The sequence below is a fragment of the Amblyomma maculatum genome, chromosome 3 (genome assembly GCF_055883805.1).
Source record: "Amblyomma maculatum isolate TAMU_Amacu chromosome 3, ASM5588380v1, whole genome shotgun sequence".
NCBI lineage: Eukaryota > Metazoa > Arthropoda > Arachnida > Ixodida > Ixodidae > Amblyomma > Amblyomma maculatum.
In genome coordinates this window covers 136,753,056-136,764,713 of record NC_139346.1, presented here as the reverse complement: position 1 = coordinate 136,764,713, position 11,658 = coordinate 136,753,056, and the positions used below count along the sequence as shown (strand labels likewise).

General features: G+C 43.6%; 1 long non-coding RNA gene across 1 annotated transcript; it reads right to left on the bottom strand.

Annotated features, from left to right (window-relative positions):
* Positions 1 to 1,654: 1,654 nt before the first annotated feature.
* On the bottom strand, positions 1,655 to 8,412 carry LOC146196162 (uncharacterized). The gene is made up of 3 exons (XR_014706086.1): positions 8,258 to 8,412; positions 3,970 to 4,021; positions 1,655 to 1,879 (listed from the first exon to the last, which is right to left on the bottom strand). It is a non-coding gene; the product is annotated as an uncharacterized LOC146196162 (long non-coding RNA).
* Between the last annotated feature and the right edge of the window lie 3,246 nt (positions 8,413 to 11,658).

Here is an 11,658-nt window from a genome sequence, read left to right as displayed (position 1 = left end):
TCCAAGTTGTTACAGTGTTCCTGTAGTCTCTTATTTATACACCGTCCGGTTTGTCCTATATAACGCCTATATATTTCGCCACAAAGAGAAGATAACGAGAGAGATAGTGGAAGCGTATTTTATTTCAACGGACAATAAGTGTGTCAGCAAGACGTCTCTTGCGCTTTCAAGCAAAGAGGTGTCTTTTTTAAGTGATTTTTTAAAGTAATTTTTATGCAGCAGGTGAACCCAGGGGTTTTTCACGTGACTGTTTCGTTTTCTTCATGTTTGTTTTTCTGGGCCTTGGAGTAAACGGCTTAGGCTTAGTTGTGAGTCAGCGCATGTACTGTGGCTTTCTTGTTTCTTGTCCCTTGTTTTCGTGTTCGCGCTGTTTATATCAATAATCATCTCTTCTTTGTTTGCCGAAGAACACGCTAGCCAGCCATTTTACCAGACTGACGCAAGTACGAATGAAGAGGTGTTTCTTTTCTCGTTTCTACAAAACTATGGCTGCAAAAACCAATAAGCCACTTTCGCACCGAGTGCAATGGTCCGAATATTGTGACCAGTGCTTTGGGTTAGACACTGTCGATGACTTATTACGGCAGTTTACCGTTTTATATGGTGCACTATTTCCAACACCGGAGTCGATTTCTGAATTGTCGGAGTGGCTGCTGAACTGTCAGCGTAGGAACGGTTGGGCATCGTCTCCGGAATGTCCAAGAAGAGTTTTCAGGGACGCAGCCGTCATTGGGAAGCTCTAAATGACTTTAATTGCTTGCAGTCGATTTGATTTTCATTAATAATAATCCTCGGCGAAGGAACTAAGAACCTCGGACGTGAAAAGCCAGCCGAATTGCATGTTGCCTGTTACTGATGCTTATTCGCAACACTTTCGCCTCAACCTGGTAGAGCTCAGCTCCTAAACGCCCGATCGACATTTGTACATCGTCGCTGTTGGTGCCGTTTTCGATGAAACCAAGCGAAAGAATTTGACGAGCCACGGGAGAGTCACGAGTCAAAGAAAATTTATCAGAAAAAGAGAAGGAAGAGCAACGAGCTCTGCACCGTCCGCTCGTGCCTCTTCTTTTTCTTCCGAATATTTCTAGCCTTTTGAGAAAACTAGATTCCTTTGTAACTGCACATAAGTCCGTACAAGTATCTCTCGCCATAGACATTTGTTTAAAAGAAGAAAAATTCTCTTCGTGTCATGAGATGCAGTTCAGTAGTGTCATCGTTCTTCTTCGTGTGTCTTGCTGTGTTGCGCTGGTGTACATACATAATGAGATACAAAACGTTATTTTTAACTGTGCATACAATGTACCAGCTACTTTAAAATATTTACTTCAATATATAACAAACACGTTTAAATAACTGCGCTCAAATTTTATTTTATTTAATTTAGGCAGTTTTTTATGATTCCCTTTGCGTAGAACAACTTGCTACAGTGATCTTCGTTACCCTCCAAGTCTCCCTACGACGACAGGAAATCAATCAATCAAGTTCCCGTATACCTGAACTAAGTCAGGCACCCCAAGGCACTAATTTGAAGCAAGACCGAGCGCACAGAATAAGAAAACTGTTGCGTTTCATGCGTCATTGGCAAAACCTTGCGTATTTTGATGTAGAGGTTAGCCACTCTGCATTTTTGAATCAGTAGCCTCGAACACATTCCGAAATTTTTGTCAGTATTTATTCCTCTAACCTCGTTTTAATTTCAGAAATAACAAATATGCTGCTGCATTTTTTTTTTAATCTATCCTTGGAATTTCCCAAGGTTACGGAAGATGTCCGGAATTCTTTTCGATGGATTCAAGCAGTATCCATGGTTCGGATAGTCGAATCTTCGGTAGCAGAGGCACCCTCCTCTACATCCACTCGGGCACGCATCCGGACGGCACTGAAAAACAAAACAATTTGATTTTTAATATCATCTGAACAGTGCCCCACTTGGTTCTGAGGATGAATATTTTCATGTAGTCGAAATTCGTTGTTGTTTAAACTCCCAATCTCTATTAATGCTGGTTAACGAAATGATTAAATCGCAAATAAAACGACTATTTTTAGAATAATGATGCCATACTTAGCCAGAGTAGAAAATTGGGCAATTCGGTATTGATCCATAACGTAAGAGGACGAAAACGAGAGCACGAAACGAGGAAAACATTAAGATCAATTTGGCTGTCACTCCTTTTCTCGCACAATATCAAGAAAATTGGAAATGAGGAAATGAGGAAACGTTCACGTGGTGTTTTCAAACCCAAAAGAAGTAAGTGTGTTACGAAAAAGATCTCTGCCGTCAACACAACTTTCCCGAAGCGGCAGTGTACCATCCGCCACAAGAGAAGATCTGTTAAATGCACTGAGGACGTTGTGTATAACATCCCGCTTTCTTGTGGCAAGCAGTAAGCCGGACGATCCTGTAGGTCCTTGACGAAAGGCGTCGTCAGCACAAAACCAACATGAAGACATACACTGGCGGTAACCCAGCTTTGCATTGCAAGTGTGCAAGTCCGTCCCTTTTTTAATAAGTGTTTAGACGTCCCCACAAGGAGAGATAAGATAACTCGTGAAATTGCGGAAGCTGTACAGATCGCTATATTGCAAAATAACCCTGTTAGTACACTTTGCATTTACTTGTCTAAAAGAAAGCGCTGACCTTGCTGGGTTCAAAAAATCTGCGACCACCCATTTTTATCGCTTCTTATCTTAGTCTTTTTTTTTTTTGCTTTTCTGTTTCCTTTTAGGCTTGGCGCATGCGCTACTTCTGCTTAGGTTTCCTTCGGCGCCGTGGTTTTTTAGTTTATTTGTCAGTCGCAAGTTAGCGCTTGTGGTGTGTGTTCTCCCCCTTTGTCCGTTTGTTCTCCCCGTCCTGTTTTCGCGCTCTCTTACGTTATGACGTACCTAATTTGTTTTACTGCTCCTTGCTTAAACTGGAACAGATTCCGTCACTGAGCAGTGTGTTTTGGCTCATATTGGGTTTTTTTTTCTATCAAATGGTAAGCTAAACGGAAATCGCAATGTGTATCTGTACTGAACAGTAACTTTTTATTCCTATATGTATCATCTCTCCAATATAAATGCGTCCTATTCTAACAACCTATCCATACCAGGGTTCTTCCTTGCTGTTTTTATTCCAATAAATACATGTGCCACGGCTAGGCATCCTAATGTTTTGTTGAGTAACAGATTTCCTCGTGATATTTCCACAAAACCAGTTTGTTCAGAATTTTTACATTTCCTTTCATTAACTGTAATAAACGTTCTCAATATTTCTTCTGTATTTAACACCTTTATGAAAAACATTTTGCCGTTTATAGATGGTAGCATTAAGGGAAGGTATTGAAGTATACCTTTGAGAGGAGTTATAACCAAAGGAACTGTAAGAACTGATCGACAGCTTCTTTCACCTTGCTAAGACAAATAGGCAATCCACTGCGCAGTGCATGCTTATAGAAAGTTTTTCATGAAAACCGGAAGAAAAGAAGTTACAAAAAATTTCGAAGCAAATTTTTTTTAAGGTGTCCTGCCGTTCTAGATTTATTTTTCTAAGCATGGTGTTATTTATGCGACAAACGACGCTGAATCTTCTCTTTAAAGAAAAAAAATCAGATTATTAGGTAAGCATTCTTTTGTCATTCCTTCGCACGGTCTGTGGGCACGTGGCAGCCTAAACTAGTTTTGTTTAAAAGTTGTAAATTTGGTCTCTCTCACCTCTTTTTTTTTTTTTTTGAATCTAAAGACTGCAGGTTTCTTGCCGCCTTACAGTATTAAATCAGAAAGAGCGCAACCTAACCGCAGTTCTAGAAACAAGATATTTACCACAGATTACATTTCCTTGTTCCTTTAGCATTCCTGCAGTCAACTAAAGCCGCTAACACAAGGTGCTTGGCTCGTGAGGCACAACAGAGGCATGCAAATGCTGTTTTATGGTCCTAGAAATATAGAGTGAAAACGTTAGTCCTAGGGTATTGCATTAAACATACTTACATTATCCAGGCATTGACTGTGTTCACGGTAGTCATGGCTCCAGACTGATGCACTGAAAGTGGGAAAAAGTTTTATTGCTTCTTTTCTGAATGCATACAGAGCCATCGATACCGCTAATACCTTGATGCATGCATACTCAAAGTGTGAAATAAGTGTGTCAAGCGTGAAAAGCCCATCATATATTTTTTACCGCGATTCGTAAGGGAACTCAACAAAGGACTGTTGGTGTGTTAGATAATCTTAGAAATAAAAACCACTGAAAGCATGTCATTTTTGCTTCGATGTTTAGCGCACCCAAATTACAAATCCAGCCAAAATGAAATGAGGACCACGTCCGTTGAAGTAAAAACGAAATAAACATTCTGTCAGATGTTCCTACAGTGTGTCCTTTGAATCATGGTATTTGACATACCTCACACATTTTCAGACCCCTTTTGATGAGATCCGCAGCGAGACATTTACCTTGTTTGTAACGTTACACACCTTTAAACACGGGAGTTTAAATGGTGTGACCACTTTTTTGCGCAATGTTATTTTACACACCAGACCTACTGTTTCGATGCTGCTGATCAACCACATTATACCGTTTTGTTTTGCGCAAACATAAAGCAGCGTTATGGATTAAATTTGAATGAACTAAATGTTTCTGAAAAAAAAAATCACATCAAGCAATACCTTACTCTTGCGTAGCGCTATTTCACAGTCACTGCATCAGTAGGATTGTAGACGATGTGGCAACCGAAACATGAGTTTCGGACTGACACAACTAGCAAAGAAGAATGGCGGACAACCGTTATTTCTGCTAAGGTTTTAATAATTATCCTTAATTAACTGCGGTCACGACGTTTATTCTAAAATAAAAGCTATTTTCATTGAAGCACGACCCCGATGCAACGAGCGCACTGTCCAGACCTAACCCAGGCCAACCAAAGGGCACGAGCACACAGCTCTGAGACACAGAATAATTTTCTAGGGTGATGCATTGCACTTTCTTCCGGTAATTCTTCTACTGTATGTGCATCTTTCACCATTTTGTGCACAGTAAGAAACACTTGTTTCCATCTGTATGCTCGATACTTCTCTCATATCTTCAGATCGCACAAGCCTACGATGAGCCACTGGTTACTTCATTTCAGGACCCCGCCGGGGTGGCGCAGTGGTTACGGCGCTCGACTACTGTTTCCAAGGACGCGGGATCGAATCCTGGCCTCGGTGGCTGCTTTTCGATGGAGGCGAAAACCAAGGTGCCCGTGTGCTGTGCGATGTCAGTGCACGTTAAAGAACCCCAGGTGGTCGAAATTTCTGGAGTCATCCACTACGGCGTCTCTCATAGCCTGAGTTGCTTTGGGACGTTAAACTCCACACACCAAACCAACCAACCAGCCTACTTCATCTGAGCTGATTGATCTTTCCTTATTTCTTGGTTCCTCTCCTTTTTGCCTCTGTGCGTCCTTCATTGAACTACTGATGCCGCAATTCTAAAACAAGGGTGCCAGTTACACCGGGGACAGCAACGCACGGCTTACCTTCTTTTAGAAGCACATTAAATTGGCGCTTGCCTGGAGAATAAATCCTGATATAGCACTGTCAGCCAGACTTCATACCACAATCCTTAGTAAAAGCATAGCCCACCACCTCACCTCCGGCGCTCCTTTCCTTTGCTAGCAGTCTGGGTTCAAAGCCAGTGCACATAAAGTTAACCTTCCATGTCCCGCTTTTTCTTCCAATTTTCTTTCCGTGCACATACTGGACGCTTGTTTCTACTTATATAAGCAGGCTACATCTTGAACCCAGCAAAAGTTCCGAGATTAAGGATGCTGTTAAATGCGATCAGTTTAGACTAACTGCATGCATGCTTTTGCCAGGCTACATTACAGGCCTACACTTGGAAAAATTCTTCCGGGTATTACATGCCCATTCATTGTAACAGTGTGTTCAAAATGATCTCCCTCTGTGCATCTCGTCGCTGCACAGCATCCAATGTGTCCCTGCTTTATCATCTGCAGGGTAAAGATTTTTCTGTTAACGAATAATATTTCTTTGCCTGTTCGGGGTGTGGTAGCATTGAGAAAATATGAATGCTAATGTATTTATAACTGATGCCAATGGCAAACAAATAGGCCCCACTTTAAATTTCTGGGCAATGCGATTGCAATAAGTGCAAAATTCTCGAACCCAGTTTAAGTTTAATGTACATAGATAATTAACCACAGAGGACTCCTAATATATTTCGCTTTCCTCGATACTCCGGTGGAGCTAGGTACCCTGAGAAGCGTCTTGAATGGATTTCTAACTAAATACATACAATATATTTTTGACGAAATGAGGTTAGACACCAGGATTCCCAAAAAGCTGCAGGATTCCCTAAAAGGTGGCGCTTATTTAATTGCCATGTTTATTATTGATAAAAGAATAATTTTTTCGCTTGATTTGGTTTGGTCTGGTTTTGGGGTTTAACGTCCTAAAGTGACTGAGGCTATGAGGGACGCCGTAGTGGAAAGCTCCGGCACCACGGAGTTCTTTTACTGTGCAATGCCATCGCACAGCACATGGGCGACTAGCTTTTTGCCTCCACCTAAAAGCGGCCGCTGAGGCCATGAATCGATCCCCCATCCTTGGGCACAATAGTCGAGCAGCGCCCTAACCACAGCGTCACCCAGGCGGGCTCAAGGAGTGCCTCTTTTTTTAATTCCCTTTCACTGTATATCTCGATAACGTGGCTAAATGTCAAGATAACTTCAAATATTTCTTTTTTTTTTAACATGCATGAAGGCGGCAGCATACGTTCTACTCCAACATTTCACGTACATGATTCCATCAAGCATTTCGCTCGTTCAGCAACATCCGTAGATGTGAATACAGGGGCGAAATATTTTTTGCTGCTCTTAATCCGCGTCCCCGCTATCATTAAAAAAGCGCAACAACGTCGAAGGAGGAGCGTAACAAGTACGGCTTCATAGAACGGCCTAAATGAGACGTGCGCAGCGTCTCTTCTTTCGCCTCCTTTTAAAAACCTCGAAAGCCGATGCCGAAAGGTGGCACGTAGTGCTTACAATAGAAGCCAAGATAACATGTATATATGAAGGAAAACTTTTGTTCTTGAGAAAATTCTGTTTCAATTTTTTTTATTCTAAATATAGATGAAAAGTAAGCGTATATAATATTTCTCATGCAGAAGGAATAATCTTAAGAAATTGACTAAACGTGCTGGATGCACTAAAATTCATAAATGCGCCTCACTCCTCAACAGTGCGATGTTAATTCCAATTAGATTTTTGTTGCCCGCACATTTTTTTTTTACCTTTGCGCCTTTCTTCTTGAGCTCTCCGAAATTTAAAACCATGAAAACGAAGGGTTACCGATTTAATTTATACGAAAACACTAATACAGTTCCAAGTTTAGTTTCCAGAAAAAAAAGTCCACAATCTCTTGAGCAAACAGCCAGAACCCAAGCTGACCTGGACCCCGATTGTGCATTAACGAGAAACATTAAGGGAACTTGAGTCCATCGGACAAGTGCCGTCAGGCCAGAGTGTTTACTAGCAGTATCCTTGAAAAGAACTGGGACCGTTTGATACATAAAAGCTAACGATAACGGTTCATGATACGTTCACGGTTCATACAAGGACTATGCACCTAGGTCATATTGATCCAATTCTGGGGTGCTTGCACCAAGCTTAAAGGAGGCAAACATCTGTGATCGCGTTATTATTGCCTACATTGGCTTGCACTGCTGAAGCCGCCCTCTGCGCCACGAATTGGCAGCCGTAACTCATTTCAAAGCCTTATATAACAAATTATTGGCGTAGCGGCGAGGGAAAAGATGAGAGCAGAATGGTTTAGGGAACGAATGGAAGGTAATGACATTCTTGGGGAACCAAAAACACGAAGTGGGGAGCATGTGCTGCGCTAAGGGTAAATATTTTATGGCTGCTTAAGAGAACTGAGTGATTTCTAACAAAAAAGATCCGTGGCAGTGTAGACAGATTTAAATGCGGAGACGAGATAAGGGTAAGCTGGCAGCAGCCGCTGTGGAACAAAATTAACGAAGTCAACGTAGCAGCATTTTCTGTTGCAGTGGATAAGGCTGATATAATAACAATGCTTAAGAATAATGCTCGGAAGTCTAAATATTAAGGCGAAAAAGAGCTTAATTAAACTAAGTCGCACATACCAATCCAATGCAAATTTCAAAAACTTGCATCATAAATATTATTCTGTTCATTAGGGCTCCTTGAGTATAAAACGTCATTTCATGTCTATACATCCTTAGAAATAGTGTACTCACGTAGCGACCACCACGAGGCCTAGAAGGAGAAACACGTGCAAGGTGTTCATGATTCTCTGAAACGTACGAGAACACCGTTTTGTCGCAGTGTTGGCGGAGTACACTTTCTCGATGCCGAAGCGTGGCGTATATATAGTAGCGCCGAATGTGTGGAAGAAAGGGTCCCATTTCCACTGCGACACGTCAGCCCAGCAACCATCCACTTTCTTTTCATGTTTGTCCTCTTTCCTTGCCGTGCGTGCCTTGTAACTAACTATAATCTATCTAAAAGCATTTCTAATCATTGTAGAAGCCCTGCTCCTTGTCGCTTATTACTTTCCTAGCCACTGTGTCGTAAAGTTCTTGTCTTTCAACCAAACCATATTTTGTGTCTTTCGAACAGATTTTGTTCTTTGTATGTAACAGCTATCGACATCCCCCCTATTGTTCATTGTATTCTATAAACCGGAAGCTTGGTTTAGCTTTCCGATAACTTGCCTCGAGTGTTACTAACAAATCTTCGGCATGGCACGGTTCTATGGTGCTTTTTTTTTCTCCTCCTCTTGTTCCGTATTCTTGCAGCTGTTAAAACCAGTGTCTTGATTTCGTGCGCACAATATATAACCGCATAACTGTCATACAGCTGGTGGGTTGAAAAGTATGTCTTATTTCTTTTGGATGCACGCATTTCTCATCTATAGTGCACGTGGCCAGCCATGGTTCGCTGACTCATGAGCCCACACCGGCTAGCACGTTCAGCCTGGTGTTTTTCACCTTTTTGCTGCAGATAAGCCACCTCACCTGTAGTACCAAAATTATGATTTCATCGCCACCGTGCACTCATTCACGCATCTCCTGTATTTCTTCTGTATGACTGGCGGCTGCGCTCACTCTAAATGATAAGAATATCGCTTGTATAGTCTATATTCACAGTCTTCCCCAACCTGAAAAAGATTAAGAGCAAAGCCGACATAAATCTGGTTCTTTCCACCAGGAATAGCTTAGGAGAGCTATGCAAGAGAATCAACTAAGAGACTAGAAAGGCCTGTCAGAAGAAGCGTCGAAACAATTTTATCAACAGTTGTTGCTATGTTGTCTATAGAAGCTCAGTGTCATGCGGCCGGTTCTACATCTGGCAGAGCGCACCGCCGGGGTGGCGCAGTGGTTACGGCGCTCGACTACAGTTCCCAGACAGTTCCCAGACTACAGATTTTAGTCTTTGGTACTTACAAATTGCCCACCTATCCCTTCCTATGCCCTTTTTCAATTCTACTTTCGGTTGCGTGACGTCACATTATCTACCTCACATTAATTCACTTCTTGTTTACCCATTTTAGTCTTTGGGACTTTCCCCGCCGGGATGGCGCAGTGGTTACGGCTCTCGACTACTGTTCCCAAAGATGCGGGATCGCATCCCGGCCTTGGCGGCAGCTTTTCCATGGAAGCGAAAAGCAAGGCGCCCGTGTGCTGTGCGATGTCAGTGCACGTTAAAGAACCCCAGGTGGTCCAAATTTACGGAGTCCTCCATTACGGCGTCTCTTATAATCTGAGCTGCTTTGGGACGTTAAACCCCACAAACCAATCTACGTCTGGCAGAACGGACGCTACGTCAGTTAGCGATGGCGTGAACACGCGAAATACATATAAAATCAGTCATGCTGAAATAGCCTAGTCACTCATTCCGCCGACTGCGAAAACATGGAGGCGTTTCTGCATCAGTCCACTATTCTCGCCATGTATAGAGATCAGACTTGGTGCCTTATATCAAACACATTTCACATTGACATACAAAGGAGAAAGCCTTTAATGGCTCATACTGTCGTTTTTGCGACTGAATTCAGAAGGAAAACTGCTACTGGCTCTGTAGCTGAGCCACCTCCGCTGCCTAGTGCGGACGGAAGAGAAAACAGAGAAAAAATAAAAAGAAGAGCTAGAGAAAGACGCGCGTCGCAACAGCTGTCGACTCGAATGCCCCCATAATGACCGGGTAGCACTCGCCTTAGATCTCAAAGGGGTATTTGATAACGTAGCACACGAGATCATATTCACTAACCTAAGTCAGACCGACTGTGGCCTCAACACATTCCAATACATAAAACAATTTCTTACCGATCGTCAATCCTACATTCGCATCCAAGATAATAAACATGGTCCTTACCTACTCGGCACGCGGGTAACACCCCAAGGCGCTGTACTATCCCCGCTGCTCTTCAATCTGGCTATGATGCACCTACCTACCCAGCTCGATGATGTCACTGGTGTGCAGCACGGCCTGTATGCCGATGACATCACCCTGTGGGCCAAGCATGGCGGCATAGGGGAAATTGAAACTAGCCTGCAAACAGCGGCAACGATAGTAGACCACTACGCCCGCCGCTGCGGTCTTCAGTGTTCCCCACAAAAATCGAAAGTTGTGCGCCTCCGCCTCTCGCCAAAGTGCACAACTCAAATCACTCTTTCTTTAGACAGTGGTCCCATACACACGCCACAAGCAGACACGGTCAGACACTACATAGGCCAAACTCCGTAAGGAGGGGGACCATGTGGGCCGCATGGTCCACCGGGTTTAAAACCAACGAGGGGGGTTACGAAGTAAGGATGCCTTGTGGCTGGCAAACGACCTTTCGTGACCAGTCGGGTTCTCTATTCGACACCTTATCTCCACCTATGGAGACAAGAGGAGGATGCCCTTGAGGTCATCCTTCGCAAAATTATTAGGCGTGCCCTGGAGCTCCCCATCACTACTTCAAACCGCCGTCTTATTGCCCTTGGGGTGGTGAATACTTTCCAGGACCTCCGCGAGGCGCTCCTTACAAACCAGTACACGCATTTATCGCAAATGGAGTCAGGTCGCCGCCTTCTTGCTCGACTCCGTATCGAACAAGCCACTCTCATGGAAGACAGGTTCCGCATCTGGAAGCGCGCGCTCTGTGTACGACCTCTTCCAGCCAATATGTCACACGAAGATCATAATGGTCGGCGCCTGGCACGAGCGGAAGCCCTAGCGCGACATTATGGCAATACAACAGGTGCATACTACGTGGACGCCTTCGGCCCTCATCACGGGAGATGTTACACGGCCGCTATAGTTCACAACAGCAAAACGGTTAACGGTCTCACCTTCGGAGCCCACAGTACAACACACGCAGAAGAGGTGACGATTGATCTCGCGGCCTCACACTCAGATTCAAAATAAATAATTACCGACTCGCGTGGAGCCTGTCGGAACGTCAAACAAGGCTGGACTCCCTTCCTAGCCTATAAAATCTACCTAAATTGCATACAGGATACGGACCCCGCACACCGTTACTTTATATGGGCCCCTGCTCATCAGGGTTTGGCAGGAAACGAGGCAGCAGACGCAGCCGCCCGATCGCTCTCTCTCTCCGGGCTATTTTCTCCTCCTCACCCGATCAGGAACC